At 38.3% G+C, this 20,024-nt stretch overlaps 1 protein-coding gene across 1 annotated transcript in view; it reads left to right on the forward strand.

Annotated features, from left to right (window-relative positions):
* Window positions 1-7,416: 7,416 nt before the first annotated feature.
* Aven (Apoptosis and caspase activation inhibitor) overlaps window positions 7,417-20,024 on the forward strand; it is a 42,958-nt gene continuing 30,350 nt past the window's right edge. The window contains exon 1 of the mRNA XM_083111180.1: window positions 7,417-7,455. The gene's annotated coding sequence lies outside the window, so the exon portion shown is untranslated. The remainder of the gene's footprint in view (window positions 7,456-20,024) is intronic.

A 20,024-nucleotide genomic window follows, 5' to 3' on the forward strand; every position in this document is an offset into this window, starting at 1 on the left:
GTTGTGGCGGTTATCCACAGAGAAATGCGCGCAACTCTATTTATAACAACAATACAATAGCGGAACAACAAGTGTGGGAGCAGGGGCGGCGCCAGGAATTTTGGATAGGGTGGGCAGAAGCTCCATATTGATAGATTAGGGTGGGCAGTATAAATGTAAGACCATATCTAGTATGTGTATGCAAGACGTGTGCATCCCCCTCTCTTACATTCCCGATTTTCCTCTTACATCTTTTCCCTTTCCTTTTCTTGTTTTCCTCATTATTCTTTTTAAATTTATTCTCGCTTCTTGTTCCATTTCCTTTCGCTTTGTCTCTGATGGACACAATTATTTCAATGAAGTGTTTACCCATGCGCACCCATACCCCAGCCCATTCTAATCACATTCTTTCATGCATGTTAATACAGTGAAATAAATGTGAATTAGGTTTAAGCTTGTGTTGCAAATACAAGGCACATACTTGATTTTATGTATTCGGCGACAGTGATAGAAAGTGCGATGGTAGACAATCGTGAAGTTTCTTGTAATTTAAATGCACGTTCCTGAGGATAGTATTTGCATCGTATGAGTTTTTGACTGAAAGAGATTTCTTACTCCTTGGGGGTCACTTTTCTTAGCTTACAAGGCTTGTACAACTGCCGAATATATCTGCATGTTTGTAGTAGCGGCGATTGGGTGCCAACATTTGAGGGGCAAAGACAATATACTTTTCTTGGTAGAAGAGGCTTAGCATTAATAGGCCATAGTGCGGAGCCGAAAAGTGGCAAAATGTAGCGGGGGGAACTGCTCCTCCTAATCGCCGCCACTGAATGATTGGATTAAAATTAACGTCTTATTAGGAATGATTTAAAACACACACGGAAAATCAATTCTTTGTTCATTGTCCATGAAGTATTCCTAGGCTAAAGAAAGGCTATTTTAACAAAATATCACTCATAAATAATAAACAAGTAAGATTTAACTATTCAGAATTGAAGATATTAATAGCTAAGTTGCTATTCGTTTTCTGTACTGTCATGTTACAAATGCGGGAGACGCAATACACATATGCTTACATGAACATATTTTTTGAGGTAACAAAATGATTTAGGACAAGGAATTCATCGAAGTTGATCACCGTACCAGTAATAATTCATGTATTTTCATAGATGACTTGGGTTGTATGGCGTGACCATTTCGAACACACTAGAATGTCAACCTCTATTCTGGCTGTGTCCAAATGGTACAAAGTACATACTTGAAGTACAGTCTTGACGGCAGTGACGTCACCTAGTGCAGTTCGAAAGCGCCAAGCAAACGAGTGTACAAGACCAGAGGACGCAGCACACGAGCGGTGCACACTTGCGATCTGTGCTTGCTTTTCATTTGTTAAAAAAAAATGGACGTCTGAAGTCAATCAGCTGGTAGTTGCAGTTCTTCCATTGTGTGGAAATGTAAGTAAACAAGTTTTTAAAATACTATGTAATTTTATTTATTGGTTTTATTCATATATGCGTGGTTTCTTTCTTCTATAGTGAGAAGGTGTTTAAAAGTGAGAAAACAATTTCTTTTCCCACGATCGTAAAGCATGTTGCGGAATGTGTGAAAATTAATTTGAAAGAGCAAATTTCTTTCATATTTCTATAATTAATAACGTGCTGTGTTATATAAACTGCACGCCGAGTCATGTGTGTGTTGTTCACGGAAAACAAGAGTGGCACATACAGTCGATGTTTGATAATTCGAAGCAACTTTTGTTGCATTCCTCACTTGTGTTGGCGCTGCAGTCGAAGTGCAGTTCGAAAGCTTCCGCTTCCAGGCTTCAAGACCGCACTGCGAGTATGCTCTCGAAGTATGCTCGCTTCAAGTATGGTCTTGCAGCTTTCGGACACAGCCTCTGTGCAGAATACCATGGAAACTTTTTTCTTTCATGGCAACGAGTCCCTGGCGCCTGGAACCACTGTCAAAGTAATAATTTATGAGGGTTTGTATTTTGAGTGTCAGCATGTGTTTGTTTTCGACCCTTGGTTACTTTCATCTAATCACCATTATTGAACCTTGTCGTCGTCATTATCAAAATTAGCAGAAAAATGACTTAAAATAAAATAAATCAACCACAACCTACTCTTCCAAAAATGGAGTTTCATTAGTTCATACCTCTTAGAAAGTTGAGGTGGTTGTTTCAATTGAACAGCATTTCATTAGTGGATCAAAGCAGCTAATTCAGTGAACAATGACGTTGTTTTTCGAAAGTCTCAGGCAATCACCCTGTAAAAATGGACGCATCTTCTGTGGTGATAAAATAGCACGGTTTGTGCGAGTTCTTTCTGTATATTTTTCCCCAATGGCATACCGCTGTCACATTATAATGAAGAGGTCCTGTGTTCGACTCCCCCCTCTTCTGGTGGGAGCACAATGCACACTGCTTCGGACTACATGTTAAGCCAAGCGTCAGGTTAACCTTGCAGCAGGTTTTATGTATCAATCCGCGCGAGAACTGAGCTCAGAATCTTCCGTGCCAGTCTTTCCTCAACCGCCGAGCTGCTTACATCGGAGACACTGAGAAAATCTACAGTATTGCCAACCGCACAACACATCAAAACCCGCATGCATGTCAAGTGGATTGTATTTTTGCTTCTCTTTGTCTCCTGAAACATAACATTTTAAAAGTACTTTCTGCGCATATATTATTTAATAAATGTGTCATTAATATAAGAGCGAAACAACTTCTAAACATGAGAGCATGTGTGTATATTTCGAGCACGCAAAAATAAAAATAAACAAAGATAAAAGTAAACAACGATAGGCCCCTCTTGAATTTAATGACAAATTATTGTTTTTGGTTTAGAAAGAAATAGATTTATGAAAAACTTGGTTGCTTCGTTCGCAATACATCCGTTACTGTAAGACACACGCACTTCAAGTTGTACCACCAAAAAAGCATGATTTGTTATTGGTGATATATACAATCAGGTGCATTGTCTGTCGCTATTACTCTGGTTTCAATTTATGAATCACTTCACTAAACCAGGATTCAAATCTTGGTCTGTCTATTTGTTGCTGATAATCACCCTTCCCTTTCTTTGCGCTGAAAAGTAAATATGCGCCTTCAACAAAGCTTTCATTGCCGCCAGTGGGTGAAACAATAAGCCTCCCCCTTCCCCTCATCGTCGGTTTCTTCAGCCCTGGCGGTGGTTTTGCATGGTGGTATCCTTCCATGGTTTATTCCCCCTTCCCCCACTCACCGAGTTGAAGGACGTCTCGTCCAAATAATAAACATGTTTCTTCTCACTGCGATATATTTTAATACCGCGGAGATTCTTTTGTCGTCAAACAACAAACAATCGTTTCCTCTTGCTAAACTCAAACCGCAAATCATTCAACACCCGTGATACAATTCGTGTGCACATTGACGGCAAATCACCTCACGCCCTGTTTTACTTTGATCTTGTTGCCGCAAGGAGGATTATGCATTTAAAACAACTTGCTTGACTTTGAAGAACATTTCCTTTCGGATGAAGCCCAAAATAACATTCGGGTAAAACCGCGCGCTGAACAGGAGATTCAGCCATTCTCGCCGCTCTACAATAAACATAGGGTTAAAATAGTGGGATGTGCAACACTGGTATCAGCGATTTCACGCGCTCTGCAACGCATTCAGTCTCGCTCGACTCGCTCTAAAGTTTCAATGTCTCTTCAACGCAATACAGATTCGAGTTGGCGAATCTGCGGTTCTAAGTTCGTCTGCACAGTGATTGCAACCAATTAAGTCCATACCTGCTAATCAATGTATTATTTTGTCTGTATATTACAAATTAAATAACTGTTTTCTTGCAAGTATGCAGTTGTGTCGGAATAGAACCCGTCTCAGTGGAACTATATTCTTGCGCGCACGTTTGGATCTACATATGCTAAAACCTGCTGCAAGGTTGACCTGACGCTTAGCTTAGGTTTAGTCCCGATTAGCCTATCTGAGAATAAAAGTGGGCTTAAAAACAAACTAACAAAATCGTCATCTGGATACTTCGTGACATAACTTTTTCCCTTTACTTCAACTGCATCTACAGATTCTGTTGATATTTTCGGTTCATTAATGTGGCAAAATTTATGTGTGGGACGAGGATTTCTAAATAGGTTAAGCCACTCATTAGTAATTGAATAATTCTGTAGCCTTTTTCAAACATAACTGGTTTAATAAAATTTATTCACTTCAGTATTGTAGTGATTATTGTGATTCCTTCTTATTAGTAGAATGAATATAAAGTTGATATTTCGCATACCATATTGATATTTGAAGATAACAGGTATATAAAAATTGTAATGAAATAAAAAAGGGACACTTCTGGAATTTCAATGCAGAGCTAATTAAAACTATATTATACTCTCTAGCATACTTAGCTAAACCCGAAGGTTTATGGCTGCAGCAACACAAGCCTTCCATCTGTCCATATTTGGGACAAGATCAATCCAATCTTTCCCATCCTTGCCGATTTCTTTTAGGTCCATCTCATTTTTATCCCTCCATCCTCGTCTTGGCCTTGCTACTGGTCTCTTACCATCAGGTTTCCCAACAAGAATCCTGTAAACTATTCTTTCCTCTGCCATTCGTGCCACATGGCCTGTTCATCTAAGTCTTCTTGATTAAATTATTCTAATTATAATTAAAAAGTCGAAATAATTTATTGTGTTGCTGGAGGATGTAACGCTAAGATGTTTTTATTTTTGTTTATTTGGAGATTTATTAACCATACCCAGGTCGGGATTTATATACGTATGTGGAGGCCCGGAGCTGCAGTCCTCAAGTTCACCCTAAATTCTGATCTAATCTTGATTATACCCTGCATAATTTTGAGCCTCCTAAGCCTACTAGTTGCTTTTAATAATGGAAGTATTCATTTGATCACAGTTTTTGTTTCAATAGCTCTAGTAATTACTTTCACATTCTAATGACAAAATTGCTTTTTATGGGTTGATAATATTTGAACATTTCTAGCATAGATAATATTCACAAGTAAAATATACATGTTATGAATACCAGAATACACTTATTTATTGAATCATTCATATATCCCCAAGTATATGTACTTATTGAATTTGATTGGGTGGGCAATCGGGTGGGCACAGGAATTTTTGGGTGGGCGCTTGCCCACCCGTGCCCACCCCTGTCGCCGTCCCTGGGTGGGAGGGAGGGATTGGCTGGTTATCCACTTTTAACACTTACTGTGACATGTTTTCGCAACGTGAGAATAACTATAAAAGGAACTTCGGAAACAAGCTCCGATGAAACACACAGGGTTCCTGTTCTGTACTCTTCTTTATTCAAATGTCTTTCAATCGGCAGAACTACTATCATAGAACATTCTATGCTACTATCGTAAAGAAAAGGCGGGGGCGGGAGGACTGGGGAGAGCGTGTGAATTTAAGTGCTATTATTTGCAATCCAAGTATTAGCGTTGTCTCCTCCATTCTCTTATGGGTGTTTGTTTGGCCGTTTATCCAATTGCATGGACATCCGTAAGTGGAGGGGCAAGGGGGCGACGGCCTGAAAAATGATTTGTGGAATACAATTATATATTCAACATATATTATTTTATTTCAGTCGCAGTAACTTGTTCATTATTAGAATGTTGTAGAAGGAACATAACAATTTCAAACTGAAGGACTGTCCCATTATTACGTGGAATATGACTCACTTGCTTCCCTCCAGAAAAAGAATACTGCGTACGTTCATGTTTAATTGTCACAGTTAATCTAACGGTACGAAAACGTAAGCAACGAATCCAACGAGACCAGAAATTTCATTTCGGGGAGGGGCTCATATCTTATCAGCAGCCGCCATCTAAAGGAGAAAAAAGGATGTAGAAGATGAATTTCTCAGTATATTACAACTTATTATGCAAGATGTTTAATCTTGCTAAGGGAGTAAAATTAATTTGCCATAATACACTATTTAAATTACACATTTGTAGGATTTCAGCCTTCCGAGCCGCTCCCCGTACCTGAATCCAACAAAGAAGACGCAGAATCTGACAAACTTATCTAACACCAAAAAAATTTATAAGTTGAAATACATTAAGATCTTCCTCCCATTCCCCGTCAGTCTTCAATGATTTCTTACCTTCACCGGTACATTGTTTCCTTCTTGCTGTGTAGGTTCTCTTCCCCTTTTTTTCATCTTGATTAGCGAAGTTCCCTCCCTCCCTAATCCTTTTCACTCAGAATAACTCCAGCAACAATCCTCCCCACCCCTTCGCTCAACTCCACGAAAAAAAAACGGCGAGTGTTGTCTGTCGTTCCTTTGAACGCAGTGAGCAAGCTCCAGTGAACTGCCTCGCAAAAGGAGCTGCATAGTTCCTTTGAACGACTCCTCGTGAACGACTCCATGCGGTGAGCGAACTCCGGTGAACTGACTCCCGAAAAGGAACGGCCATAACCCATCACTACAATGCTGTCGTACTTCGCAACAGGGCATGAATACCTCGCGATCTGCACGCTAGCTGCAACAGCGCCCTCTGTAGCCACTGGCAACGACATCTACTGGGGTAACCGCACTCCGTTCTTATCATTTTGCAATGCTCTTTTGATTTCGACCTTGCCTGCTGTTACACATACACGTCTCCCTGAACAGTACCACGTTTCTCATAACATGCTTTCTCTCTCTCTGTCAGTTTGCATCACTTTCGTTTCCTATTTCCTTTTCGTTCCCACGATATGTTCAAATTTCATACCGTTCTTATCATTTTGCAACGCACCTTATCTTACGTTTGCCCTCCCCCCCAAACTGATGAACCTAGCTATGTCCCTGATGTCCCCTAACTTTGGGGTGGGTGGGACAGAATCGAACACGGGATAAAACTTTGGCGGAAGTTTACATCCCATAAAATATCATCCATGGCTATTTTGCTAAATAACTGTTACATTTGAGATATCATGAAACTATTCTTCAGTTGTTTGTTCCTCAGGTATACAGTGGGATCCATGAGTATTACCCTGCAAATTGTCCATGACTATTTTTATTAATTTTTTTCTTACATCCTATGTGTTTTTAAGAGATGCATTTTTATGTATGCTGGTGCAGAAGTTGTCAACAGCTTGTTTTGAGTTTTCTTTTAATTCCTGAAGCTCTTATTGGGTCAAATAAAGTGCACGAACATGGTGATGGACAATTTGCACGGTAATACTCATGGATCCCACTGTACAACGAGATTATTTTTGTAAACCTGCAAATTTTAGGGAAGTAAGTGGTCCCTTGCCCCCATCAAGTTACGCCTCTTGGTAGAAGCGTGCCGTAAAATCAATCAACATGTACGTACAGTGGGATCCGTAAGTATTGCTCAGCAAATTGTCCATGACTATCTCTGACTTCATCCTACGTATTTTTAGGGAGAGGTTGTAAGCAATTGTTTTGTGTCAGTTCTTGAAGCTCATTTATAAATAACCGTGTTTCTTGTGAATATCGACATTATAGTACATCTCGTAAGTGTTCGACTTCTGGAAAGCAATCGATTGATGTGCTTTGCGATTGATGGTTGATGACTTGATTCCTTGGCCAGGTTGTGATGTTATTTGTAATTAAACATCAACTAATAATAATTCTACATTATTATAAATCGCTCCTTTTTAATTCTTGATTGGCTATGTTGTTTTTTTCGTATAATAATAAATAACACTGTGATAATGGCATTTTTTGAAATAACCCTAGAGTTGCATTGAAAAAACTTCCGAGAACCTTCAGTCTCTCGATTTGTAGTAATACATGTATTTGTTATTTTTATTTTTGGTGTCGTTAACCGAGTGTACTCCATAAAATTTTACCGCAGATTATTTTAAATGGTAGATGTTAATGTCGTATGTAACGTGTGACATTTGAAAATGCATAAAACACAGATAACTCAAACATTTGTTACCTAATTTCGTCCCTTTTTTCCCGCCGGAGTATTTTCACACATTTTATGTGGCCGTTCACTCACTGTACTCCCCCTCGAGAATTATATTGTTCTACGATATTTACTGTCGCTTGTCGATGGAGAATATCTTGTCCATGAGAAGTGAGTAAGGTAATTTCAAGTTGTTTTTTTCAACATAAATAACTTTTTTCGAGTCCAAACAGTGCTCATTACTTTAAGGAAGGTTCAAATTTCGTGTGACAACGATTTCCAAAATTCTATGATAATTAGTCTTTCTGCTAGGAGAAATCATAAAACAATCGGAACCGTTACCGGTGTTTGCTCGAAGCGCTCGGACTGTCCTGCTGCATGGTAATGTAACACGTTAGGTAACAGATGTACTTTACTTCACAATAACATATTTATGCAAGCTAAAAACAATGGAAAACGTTCAAGTGCCAAATATTTCACTTTCTCGAGGGGGGTACAGAGGGTGAAGGGTAACAGTTTCATATCGGCACAACGTATTTCTTCATTTTTACAGAAGAAACTACTTACGGAAATGAGTTTCTGTAGCATTTTCAAAGTTCGTACAGGTATTTTCTTTCATCTTGGAATCAATTTCACTGAAATTCATGTATTTTTCAAGAGAAATATCGCTCCGACACACAATTGCCATTGATTTCATTTCCTTTCTTTACGTGAACCAGGTGTAACCCCTGTCAGTGTTTCCAACCATGCCGTTGTTTCGCAAGAAGACATAAAAACAAAATATACATTCCTGATATTAATATGACCCCAAATTTTAACTATGTTTGCCTAATCGAACCTAACCTAACCTTACCGTGAATGGTATGTGGGGCTATGCATGAATGGTTTTTGGGGCTATGCATGACCTCTTGAGTACTTTCACCATTTTTTATTCGTGAAAACCGGTTGTACGCACACTCAAAAAGCGAGATAATACGTGCAAATGATAATGCAATCAAACTTAGCACTCCTCACCTAACAAAGTAAAATTATTAACACCTATAACACTAACACTAACACTCCCTCCTAATGACAGCTTCACTCCTGCATGGGTTTCGTAAGTTTTTAGTCCTTTGTGTTTGACTTACTTTATTTTATAAAACATCTTAATATAAAATAATTAATGTTTATTGTCTTTTTTCATCAATTTTTTTTTGTGTTTATGAAGTGATAGGCAATGTCCCATCTGGTATAATTTTGGATTGTCATATCTGGTGCAGTATTCCATTGCAGGAAACCTTTGGACTTGTCTGCTTCAAGGCAAGGTTACAGAGGTATATGAATTCACCATCACATGTCCCTGTGAGCTAAAAAGAACACAATCTTCATAAACCATGCAAAAGTTTTCACTTTAAACTGGGGTACCATGCAGTTGTGCACACGAACATAAAGCCATAAAAGGAGAAAAAACGTCGACCTATCATCCAATTGTCTATTTAATTCTTATATCACCATGATACACATATGCTTTGCACGCAGATGAAGAAGTTCTAAAGTTGTGTGAACATGTACTGAGCAAATATATATTTTTTATTTAGCATAGCTTTTCTGCCACTTTGGCTAATCACGACAGTGGATGAATGGTGATTTTTTAAAATTAATGAATGGACACTCACAAAGCAAGAGCCATGTCCATGCCAAGATGGGACCATCAGTGGCAGGATTGTGAGCGTAGCACTTAACCCTTCGTGGGTCGCGCGAGAAAAGTTAACGTTGATGGTCGCATGCAGTCTCAGAGACCGGGTTTTTATGCCAAATTAATGGTCTAAACTGCCAAATCTTCAATTATTACAATTAGATCTTTTCTTTGAACAATTGAATAAAAATTGAAATTCTATAAAATTATAAAAAGGTACTCTTCGTTAATTGGGCATGGAATGGTATATCAGATTTTCAGTAAAAACTAGGCATGCCTATAACCACGTTTGGACTCCGACAGCAAGGGGCTTCAATGAACCCTCCCTAGTGGTTCGAATATCTTACTAACACTGAGAACAAAATCGTGGGGTAAAAGAGGCAGGTTGGGAACTCAGCTAGACAAAGGGAAGGTGTTGACAAGACAATCATTGATAAATAATGATGTTAAAATCACGCACCCGGAATGAGAGACTGTGTGCAACCAATGCAGGGTTAAGACTCAACTGGACCTCTTAACAGCTATCAGGGTGATTTTTTTTCAAATTTTTCTCTCCGTTTGAAAATCATCTTTGATATTCCCAAGTATGAAAACTTACATCAGCTTAGAATTCCATCTAGAGCATTGACATGAATTTTCATGTAGTTTACTTTCACTATTATCTAGATCAGTGGCAGCTGCTTAATACATGCTACTGTGCTATAGCACGTTACCAGTGTTAACCCTCTCCACCCCCCAGACCGAGATGGTCTACAAACACACAGAAAATCAATCGTTGATCACAATCGCAGAAAAGAAAATGCTAAATGTGAGTGACACTGATCAAGTGAGCATATAAAAAGTTAACAAATTGTAGAGTACAAGGGAAAAATAAAGTAAGACAAGAAATATGAATATAATAATGCATGTTTTATGAAGAATGCGAAGCTGGGACCTTGTATTGTGCTATCCACTGCCAGAGTGCCCAGCGAAAATCCATTTACGAAACACAAGTCAATTTTAATTTATTTCGATTCAGTGGCGGCGATTGAGTTCCAGAACGGGGGGATGGGGGGGACAGTATATTTCCCTCTTCATGTAAGGTTTAGCATAGTGGTGGGGGAAAGTGCCTCCCATAATCACCGCCTCTGTTTCGATTTATCGTTTCCATTTAAAAAAAACCTCGCCCCGTCAATACCCTCAAAAACAATGAAAAATTACTAAGGTAAACAGTTTGAATTATTGAAATGCCTTCTTCTCTCCTTATTTAGTGTTGGAATTTTTTTTACCTATTCCTAAGAAATTAACCCACAACCATTTCCACTATTGATGATACCGACAAATTATTATTCTTATTTTCAATTTCAATAGCAATTTGTAATTTCACAACAGCTTTCCTATATTTCATTGGTAGCCTCTGGCAAAGCACAAACTTCATGATGTGAATTGCAATTTGCGATACTTAAAATTATTGTTTTGAAGTTTACCTGTAAGAGTTTATAACAATTATAATTTCTTTTCAATAAAAATATAATGGATATTTATCCATACCAAGATAAATATTATTTTCTACTAGCAGTGTCTTCATCTTCTTTATTTTGACTCGTCTACACTATCCAAAGGTTTAAACAACACATTTAAAATGACGATGTAAGTTTAAATGTGCTCATTATAGTGTTTGAAAACAAAACCTTCGCCATGCAACTGCAAGGCTTTGGGTGCATGACAACTTTTTGCAATGGAGTTGTTGAGGAAGTTTGCTGCCTTAATTTTTGGTGAAATGGATTCGAAAGGAAAGATATTAGTCAAAAGCATCGAAAATCTTAGGAATTACTATAACAATGCAAACAGTGCTTGCAGTATATCTTAAATACTGCTTACTTTTCTCCAATAAAAAAGCTAAAGGAAACGAGAAATAAAATACTTGGGAATAGCAAAAAACTGTGCCTCCGCCGCTATCTGCACCATCTGTTGACAGTTTCAAACTTTTGAAAGGAGAACGTGCTCCGATTTCCAGCTCCCCCCTTGTTTTCTCTCGGCTTCTTTGGTGGAGCAGGAAGAATACAGCAGAGGGAGTTCATAGCGCCAGATGTGCCCCAGTCTCTCGCTACCTAACCTGCTGAGCTTTTCTTGTCAACAGTCAGAGGATGGGCCTCCCTGATGGTGCAGTGGTAGCGTTGTCACCTTGTAATCAAGGGGTTCCGGGTTCGATACCCAGTGGAGGCACTTGGCACAGTGGTTCGGATCCCACTTTAAACTGTAGGTCCAGTCTTGATTATCCTTACTGTGCATAAATTGGACTTAAAACAACAAATCAATGACGGTCGGAGGAAATTGGAAATTTGAAGCATTGTGAAGACTTTAGGAAAGAAAAAACCTGCTTTGTAAAGTAAGTATCTTGAAATGTAGTGTTTTATAAAGCAGAAAAGAAAACAAATTGAGGTTTTTCTTTTTCAGTTGGGGGTTCGTGTGCTCCGTGAACCCCCTTCAGGTGACGCCTCTGCATGTTACTCAATTTACTAAAACAAAAAGAAAGAAAGAGACATATTTCATAGATTGAAGAAGTTTAATAAAACACTGAAGTGAAATGAATCTTCTTACGTTAAGAGGCTCAAAAATTTGCAGCGTGCTATGTATTTTCTGCATGCTGTTAAGCTACGACCGTGCTATTGGCTTCATAGCACTTTTTTGCCACTTCGCGGCATGCCGAATCTGGCCGAATGACCCTCAGTTCTGCGGGGGAGGTAGGGTCGGAGCCAATCAGCTCGGGAAATCCGTCTGCTAGCGTGCTACACAGATCCACAGCACGGTAAGTGTTGTCATCTCAGTATAAGAAGAAAGTTTGCAGATACCTTTACAGGATCAGCAGACACGATTTTTTTTTCACGTGGTTCATGGTCATGTGTGTGAAATATGGAGCAGTCATTGTAAAGGACAGTTGTGCTCTGTTGTTCCAAGCAGTGGCGTAGGAGAGGTTGGGGCTAGGAAATTGATGGGGGCTACATCCCATCTTCAAATTTTGAGTTTCGAATGAAAGTAGCAAAGAACTTGGAAACAGAAAAACAGTGTTAAATGCAAGCACCCCTTAAAATGATTTCCGATTACCAGTTTTGTCTTTGAATAGCTTTTAAAATGAAGGTTTAAATCAGTGATTGCAAAATATTTTAATAGTTTATTCCGGCCATACATAGAAAGCAGCTATGTGATACAGACCTTTACAATTCCAGACCCCTCGGGGGAAAAAAAAAACCTGCGTACGCTTGCGGCTCCAAGTGAATGTGTAAATGTGTGTGTGTTTGGGGGTAATTGTAAATGAAAGAAACAACATCTATCTGTAGCACGCATCTGTGAAAAGTCACGAGCTGCCGCTGATCTAGATATTATCAATAGTTTAATAGACTTATGTAATCACGAAACTATTGATAACTAGATAACAGTGAAAGCAAACTACACAAAAATTCACGTCAATGCTCTAGATGGAATTCTAAGCTGATGTAAGTTTTCATACTTTGGAATATCAAAAAGGTTTTTCGAACGGAGAGGAAAATTTTACTGCTGCCAATGGTCCAGTCGAGCCTTAATGTATGTTGTTGCAGCAACTAAACAGGTTTTCAGACCACTGCATTTTGTACTTTTTCCATGCCAATCATATGCTCATATGAGTAGCTTAGGCTGCCAGCTTTGGTGCTTAGCTTTGTAATTATTCTTCTGTGTGCTTACAGCATTACTATTTGTATGTTGGGAGTAGGTTAGGATTATTAGGTTTCATTGCCTGTAGGTGTAACCTCTGAATGCATCAGACAGTCACTTGCCTACTTTTTATAACATAATTCCGCAGAAATTAATATTTCCTGCATCTTGAAAGTCTACAATTAGTTTCTCTAAACTTTAAACTTACTGCCACATTTATTTCCAGTATCCTAAACTCATTTCTCACACTCTTGTACAACTAAAAAATCCACACTCTTATACAACTAAAGAATCAGTACATAATTGAACCATGTGACCCTCCTTAACTAGGGATGTGAAATTGCTCACAGCATTAATCCTAACTTCCCTAAGCACAAATTTTAAAACTCATTACTTCACAATAATACATCCTTGTGAAAAAAAGGTAAAGTGCTCCCCTGTGCATAGCACCATGCCATGAAGGCGTATAGGGGGTAACGCCCCACACTTTCTTGATCCGGTCGTGAGTGAACAATTTTAAATAACAAAGAACACAATCTTCATAAACCATGTAAATTGTACAACTTTCTTGTCAGAGCACAGGTCACTGGCACCTCATTTTTCTTTTTTACATTACTCTGTTACCTCTGTAGGCTAGATTGCCAGTATGAGGAGGAATGCTAAATGAATGAAATAAAGGGGACAGTTCCAAGGGAAGATCCATGTCTAGGCTGAGGCTTAAATGAGGAACCTTTTGTGGTGAAATTGTGTGCCAATCTCTCTGCATGCTTGGCCATTTGCATTTATTCATACTTACAAACAAAATTAACCTATATCTCTTTAAATGCTTGACATTTCATTGTACTATACACTAGGGCTGAGCCGATTACATCGGTATCAGTTGATATTTTTGCACCAATACTAGCCGATAGCATTGTTTTTGAGTCGCTAGAGACACGGCCAAAATCAATTGTCTTTTTCCATTTCAAAGTTTCGTTCACCTTTTCCAACTTACCTTTGGTTTTGAAAGAAAATGAAAAATAGTTGTGCATTTGTTAAATGAACCTGTACTCAAGTTTCCGGGAGCAGCAAGCGCATGACACAAAGATCTGTATGCAGATAAGACTCATGGTCAAGTAGATATCTTGCAAATAAGCATAACGTGAAATTATTCCCTTAGGGATTTTCTACTTCTGTTTAGATCTCTTCGAGAGTCTACCAGGCTTTGTTCGTACAGATGTTGTCTCATGTAACAATAACCCCAATGAGATCCCGAAAGCTAACGATGCACCTGTGGGTAATCCTTCCACTTTCTTCGCTGTTTGCGAACATCTCTCTCTTTAGTGACCTCCCCCAGTCAAAAAGGTCAACACCCATGAAAGTGGTGGACGTGTCTCAGACATAGTACATAGCATTTTCCTGGAAATTCAAATACTTGTGCTAATTCCCCTTTTCCTTTCCAACTTCATAGACTTTTGTTTGTCCCGACTGGGTTTCAGCAGCCGTGTTTCGGCACAAGGAACGCGGCAGGGGAATAATTTTCTTTGAACGACAGATGATGGCAGTTAGTTTCTGGAAAGTGTAGTGATGGGTTTGGATTTCCTTCCATGTCAAGTGATAGAACTATGCATTTGAGTATGCTTAGAAATCATTCGCCGAAAGTATATTGAAAGCAAAGTCACTTCAGAATATCACTGTACTGAAGTCAATCGCCTGATATACAGTGTGTCCGAAAAGTCACGCAACCCGGTGTTTACGACCGTATAACGGAATAGCGAAACGGAATGAGAAGAAACGCTTTCTGCCAAGAGAATGCCCTGTATATTGGGAAAATCTAGAGAGACAAACATATGTAAGAACATGCATGTTTTAATAACAAATAAGCAAAGTGTTGCCAAAGGCGGAAAAAAAAATTTGCAAATCGTGTGTATTGATGTACAGAATGCATTGAGGTAAATTATTGCAACATTTCACAATACCAACGAACAATTTGGATGGCCATCTAATGAATTTGACAGAAAAAGAACTTTGACGAAGTTTCAAAAACATTGCAGAAGGGAATAAATGGGCTGTTCCAAAAATCGATGTTTTCACAATATTACGCAGGACACTGGCAACACTGTTGCTGTCACGTGTCACTAACAGACGTGTTTCACCTCAGGCTATCACACTAAGGCACTTTTAACGTCAAAGGAGAAAGTTGGTTATTCTCGAACATATGCAATAAATTACATACACCTTGCAACCCTGAAATGTGGGTATCCCTATACCGCGTTTGGTAGAACCTGTCCCGCTTCCCGCGCTAGGGAGCGCTCAACAGTTTCCGTGCTGGGGAAAGTCAAAGCCAGGCAGCCAATTAAAATACGCAACGTCGCAACAGCGTCTACGTAAACGCCTCTCTTCTGGCTTTCATTCGCTCCTCGCTGCCCAGCAGACGATTTTTTCCTCGTTTCTCATTGACACCGAAACTGTTGAGCGCTCCCTAGCGCGGGAAGCGGGACAGGTTCTACCAAACGCGGTATAAATGCATCTCTTACGCGCAAGAATATGACGATGTTCGGATATATTCATCAACAATAAACACTCTTTCCTGTGTAGAATATGCCGTCAGCATAAGTAGACACAATCTGGAATGCCCTTCGCCCTTGGTGGTGATCTTAACTCTCATTTTGATGTAACAGAAGATAAACAAAGTGTGACTGGATTTAAAAATCTGCTTAGGCAGTTTGACTTTAACTATATGAATAATAAACCCACTAGGGGTTCGGCATGCCTGGACAATATATTCACAAACATAAAAACATCTCGTTTAACATGTGATGTAACTGTATTTGCATACTCAGATCATGATTCTCCTTGGCTAAAAATACATAACTTAAAACCCTGTGATTGTAACTGTAAGGAATCTAAGATAGTGATCTCAAGACCAATAACGGATGATAAAATATTAAACTTCAGGAATTTGCTCTTTAATACAAACTGGCTAGATCTGTTAAGTAAACCTCAGTCCTTGGATACAGAACACACATTGGCTGATGTAACATTTGAAAAGTTTCTAATGGTATTTCTAGATATTTATGATAGGAGTATTCCCCAGAAAAAGTGTAAAGTTAGTCTCAAAGTTAATAAGAAGAAAATAAAAAAAAAGAATGCTGATTGGTACACTCCTAAGTTAGCCGGTATGAAATGTAGGGTTTTATTATACTTAGATTTATTTAAGAGGGATAAGACAGATCTGGCTAAATCAATCTACCTGAGGGCAAGAAAGGAATACAAATGGGCTATAAATGAATCAAAGAAATTGTATAATCTAACTAATATTGAGGCATCCAGGAATAAATGCAAGACTGCCTGGAAATTAATTAATTCGATTGCCAAATACAGCAAAAGAGATGTTATAGAAATCTCCCCTAATGACTTTAATAAGTTTTGCATTAATTCTGTTGAGGAAATTCGTAACAACATTGTACGACCCTCTGCAACAGTTTCCGACTTACTTGAACAGTATAGCGTAAGACATTCTGAAATAAAATTTGTTTTTTCTGAAATATCTCCAGAGATAATTATAGATGTTGTGAAAAAGCTGAAACCATCAGATAGTGTAGATATCTATGATTTATCCAGTAATCTTGTGAAAAAAATCATAGATTCTATAATTCTTCCACTGACCTTTTGTATAAATATATGTCTTAGGGAAGGAACATTTCCAAATGTATTGAAATTATCAAGGGTTGTACCAATTTATAAAAGGGGTGAGAAAAATTGTTTAGCCAGCTACCGTCCCATCTCACTGATTCCAGTGTTTTCAAAAGTTTTAGAATCAATTATGCATTCTCAATTATGCAATTACTTGGACCATAATAACTTAATTTGCAAATCACACTTTGGTTTCAGGAAGGGTAAGTCAACAATTGATGCCATGGACTCTCTAGTCAAAAGTGTACTTAAGGCTTTTGAAACTAAGGACTTTGCCAGGCCTCTTTCTGTGACCTGAGCAGGGCGTTTGATTGTGTAGACCACACTTCACTTTTAAAAAAGATTAAATACTATGGCATTGGTGGTACAGATCTTAAACTATTTCATTCATACCTTCAGAACCGTAAACAAATTGTCTGCATAGGAATGGAGAGGTCAAATGTAGCTGAGGTCAAATGCGGTGTACCTCAAGGTTCGGTTCTTGGGCCTTTATTGTTTGCTCTTATGATGAATGATTTACCATGTTGCGTCACTGCTCACACAATACTATATGCAGATGATACTACCTTCTTTAATGCCAGCTCTGACTTTAACACTCTTAAAGGCATAACTGATAATACCCTGTATCAATCTTCTTTATGGTTCAGAGCTAATGGTTTTTTGCTGAATGAAAGTAAAACCCAGCATATGTTTTTCAGTCTTAGAGGCATCCCGATCGATAATAGTTCAGACAATGTGAAATTTCTAGGTATTGTCATTGATAATAAATTATCATGGGAACCACATATTAAATACATAACTGCCAAGCTCTCCAGGGTTATATATTTGTTAAGGAATCTAAACAGTCATGTACCTGAAGATTACGTAAGATCAGCTTACTTCGCTTTCTTTCAAAGCATTATTTCATATGGAATTTTACTTTGGGGGAACTGCAGTTATGTACAAGAAATTTTAATACTGCAGAAAAAAGCTGTGAGAATAATTACCAACTCACACAAATTAGTTCATTGTAAGCCACTGTTCATTAAGTTAAAATTTATGACTGTGATAAATCTATATATTTACACTGTGCTGTTGTATGTAAAGAAAAATTTGCCACAGCTACAAAGTAGACAAGATGTACATTCCTATACTACAAGAAACAGCAGGCGTATAAATATACAATATCATAGACTCTCAAAATCCTTGAATAGTTATGAAGCTCTAGGATTAAGACTATTTAATAAGCTACCTCTTGATGTGACAAATATGCCTATGAATGTATTTAAACATAAACTGTTGGTTAGTTGCTACACCATTGTACTCAACTCAAGAATTTCTTGAAATTAAAAATATTGTATTTTAGTGCAGCTTAAACATAAAATGGGTTATAATTTTATATTATTTTATAATATATTTCACATGTATTTTGTTCTTGACGTTGTCTATTGCTGTGCAAGCTTAATGACAATAAAATATTATTATTATTATTAAACCACTTAACAATTGATACAGTTCTTCTATACCCACATTTCAGGGTTGCAAGGTGTATGTAATTTGTTGCATATGTTCGAGAATAACCAACTTTCTCCTTTGTCGTTAAAAGTGCCTTAGTGTGATAGCCTGTGGTGAAACACATCTGTTAGTGACACGTGACAGCAACAGTGTTGCCAGTGTCCTGCGTAATATTGTGAAAACATCGATTTTTGGAACAGCCCATTTATTCCCTTCTGCAATGTTTTTGAAACTTCGTCAAAGTTCTTTTTCTGTCAAATTCATTAGATGGCCATCCAAATTGTTCGTTGGTATTGTGAAATGTTGCAATAATTTACCTCAATGCATTCTGTGCATCAATACACACAATTTGCAAATATTTTTTTCCCGCCTTTGGCAACACTTTGCTCATTTGTTATTAAAACATGCATGTTCTTACATATGTTTGTCTCTATAAATTTTCCCAATATACAGGGCATTCTCTTGGCAGAAAGCGTTTCTTCTCATTCCATTTCGCTATTCCGTTATACGGTCGTAAACACCGGGTTGCGTGACTTTTCGGACACTCTGTAGAAGCAAGAAACTGGTAAGTTTTCATTCTCCCCTTACATTTCCGTTACTAATTATTATACTCTTTGTTAAAGGACTAAAAAGGAGACGAGATTGGTTTCATATTACAGCTTTACTGTTAGTTTTAGACACCGTGTCCAGGGCTGGTAAATTACCAATTATTCTTGTGTTCACAGATGATTTAATGTTAGTTTGGGAAGAGTGATCCTTTACTTTTAGAGGAGGTTGAAGAGGCATGATCTCATTTTTCAACATTGGGGGAGAGGAGGATGACGACCACACGAATACCTTGCTCTTAGCTTCACTTAATATTTTTCTATCGATCGTCACTTAATTTATTAATTGCCCCTCGTCAGAAATGCATATGTATAAAATGTAATAATAATAATTACACAGACACACACATATTATATATAACCAACCTTTGTTATTTTAAATTTGGAATTATACAAGTATCAGTATCAGAGGGTATCGGTGAGAGTTTCAGCATCGGCTCAGCCCTACTATACACACATCTTCCTGAAGAGCCAAGAAAGTACACTGGCGAACTTTAAAAAAAGGCCTCCCTCCTCTTAGTTAGATTGCAAGGTAGTTGGAAACACTTCATTACTCCTGTATTGGATAAGAAAGTGGGGGAAGGCAGTTGCAGACAAGGCCATCACTACCCTATGCACACGTAAACTTGTTTCCAGAAACCTTTCTCTTGCTTGGAGTCTTGTCAGGCATGATCTGGGCAGTTTGTGGAAGAATTTTGTGTTCCTACCCCCCCCCCCCCTTGTGTGTAGGTGTGTGGCGCACACGCCAACACCTGTTTCTTTTTAAGTTTGGCATATTTTTATTGCATCGACTAATTGCAGTTATGGCTGGAAATGAACCAGGTTAGCAATGGGCAAATAAAAATGTATAAAAAATATCGAAATTCCTGGCATGAGTAGTTAGTAGTAGTAAAGGTTAGGTAAAGTTCCTCGTGCGTATAGCAACGTGCCATGAAGGCACATTTAGGAGATGGGTAGTAGGGCACCACATATTCTTGAGTTTGTCCATTTTAGAGGGGATACGATCAGCACCACGCTCCAGCAACCTTTTTTTCTGCCAGGGTTGTAGTA

This window comes from Lepisma saccharinum, chromosome 25, assembly GCF_977018435.1.
Source record: "Lepisma saccharinum chromosome 25, izLepSacc3.1, whole genome shotgun sequence".
Lineage (NCBI taxonomy): Eukaryota > Metazoa > Arthropoda > Insecta > Zygentoma > Lepismatidae > Lepisma > Lepisma saccharinum.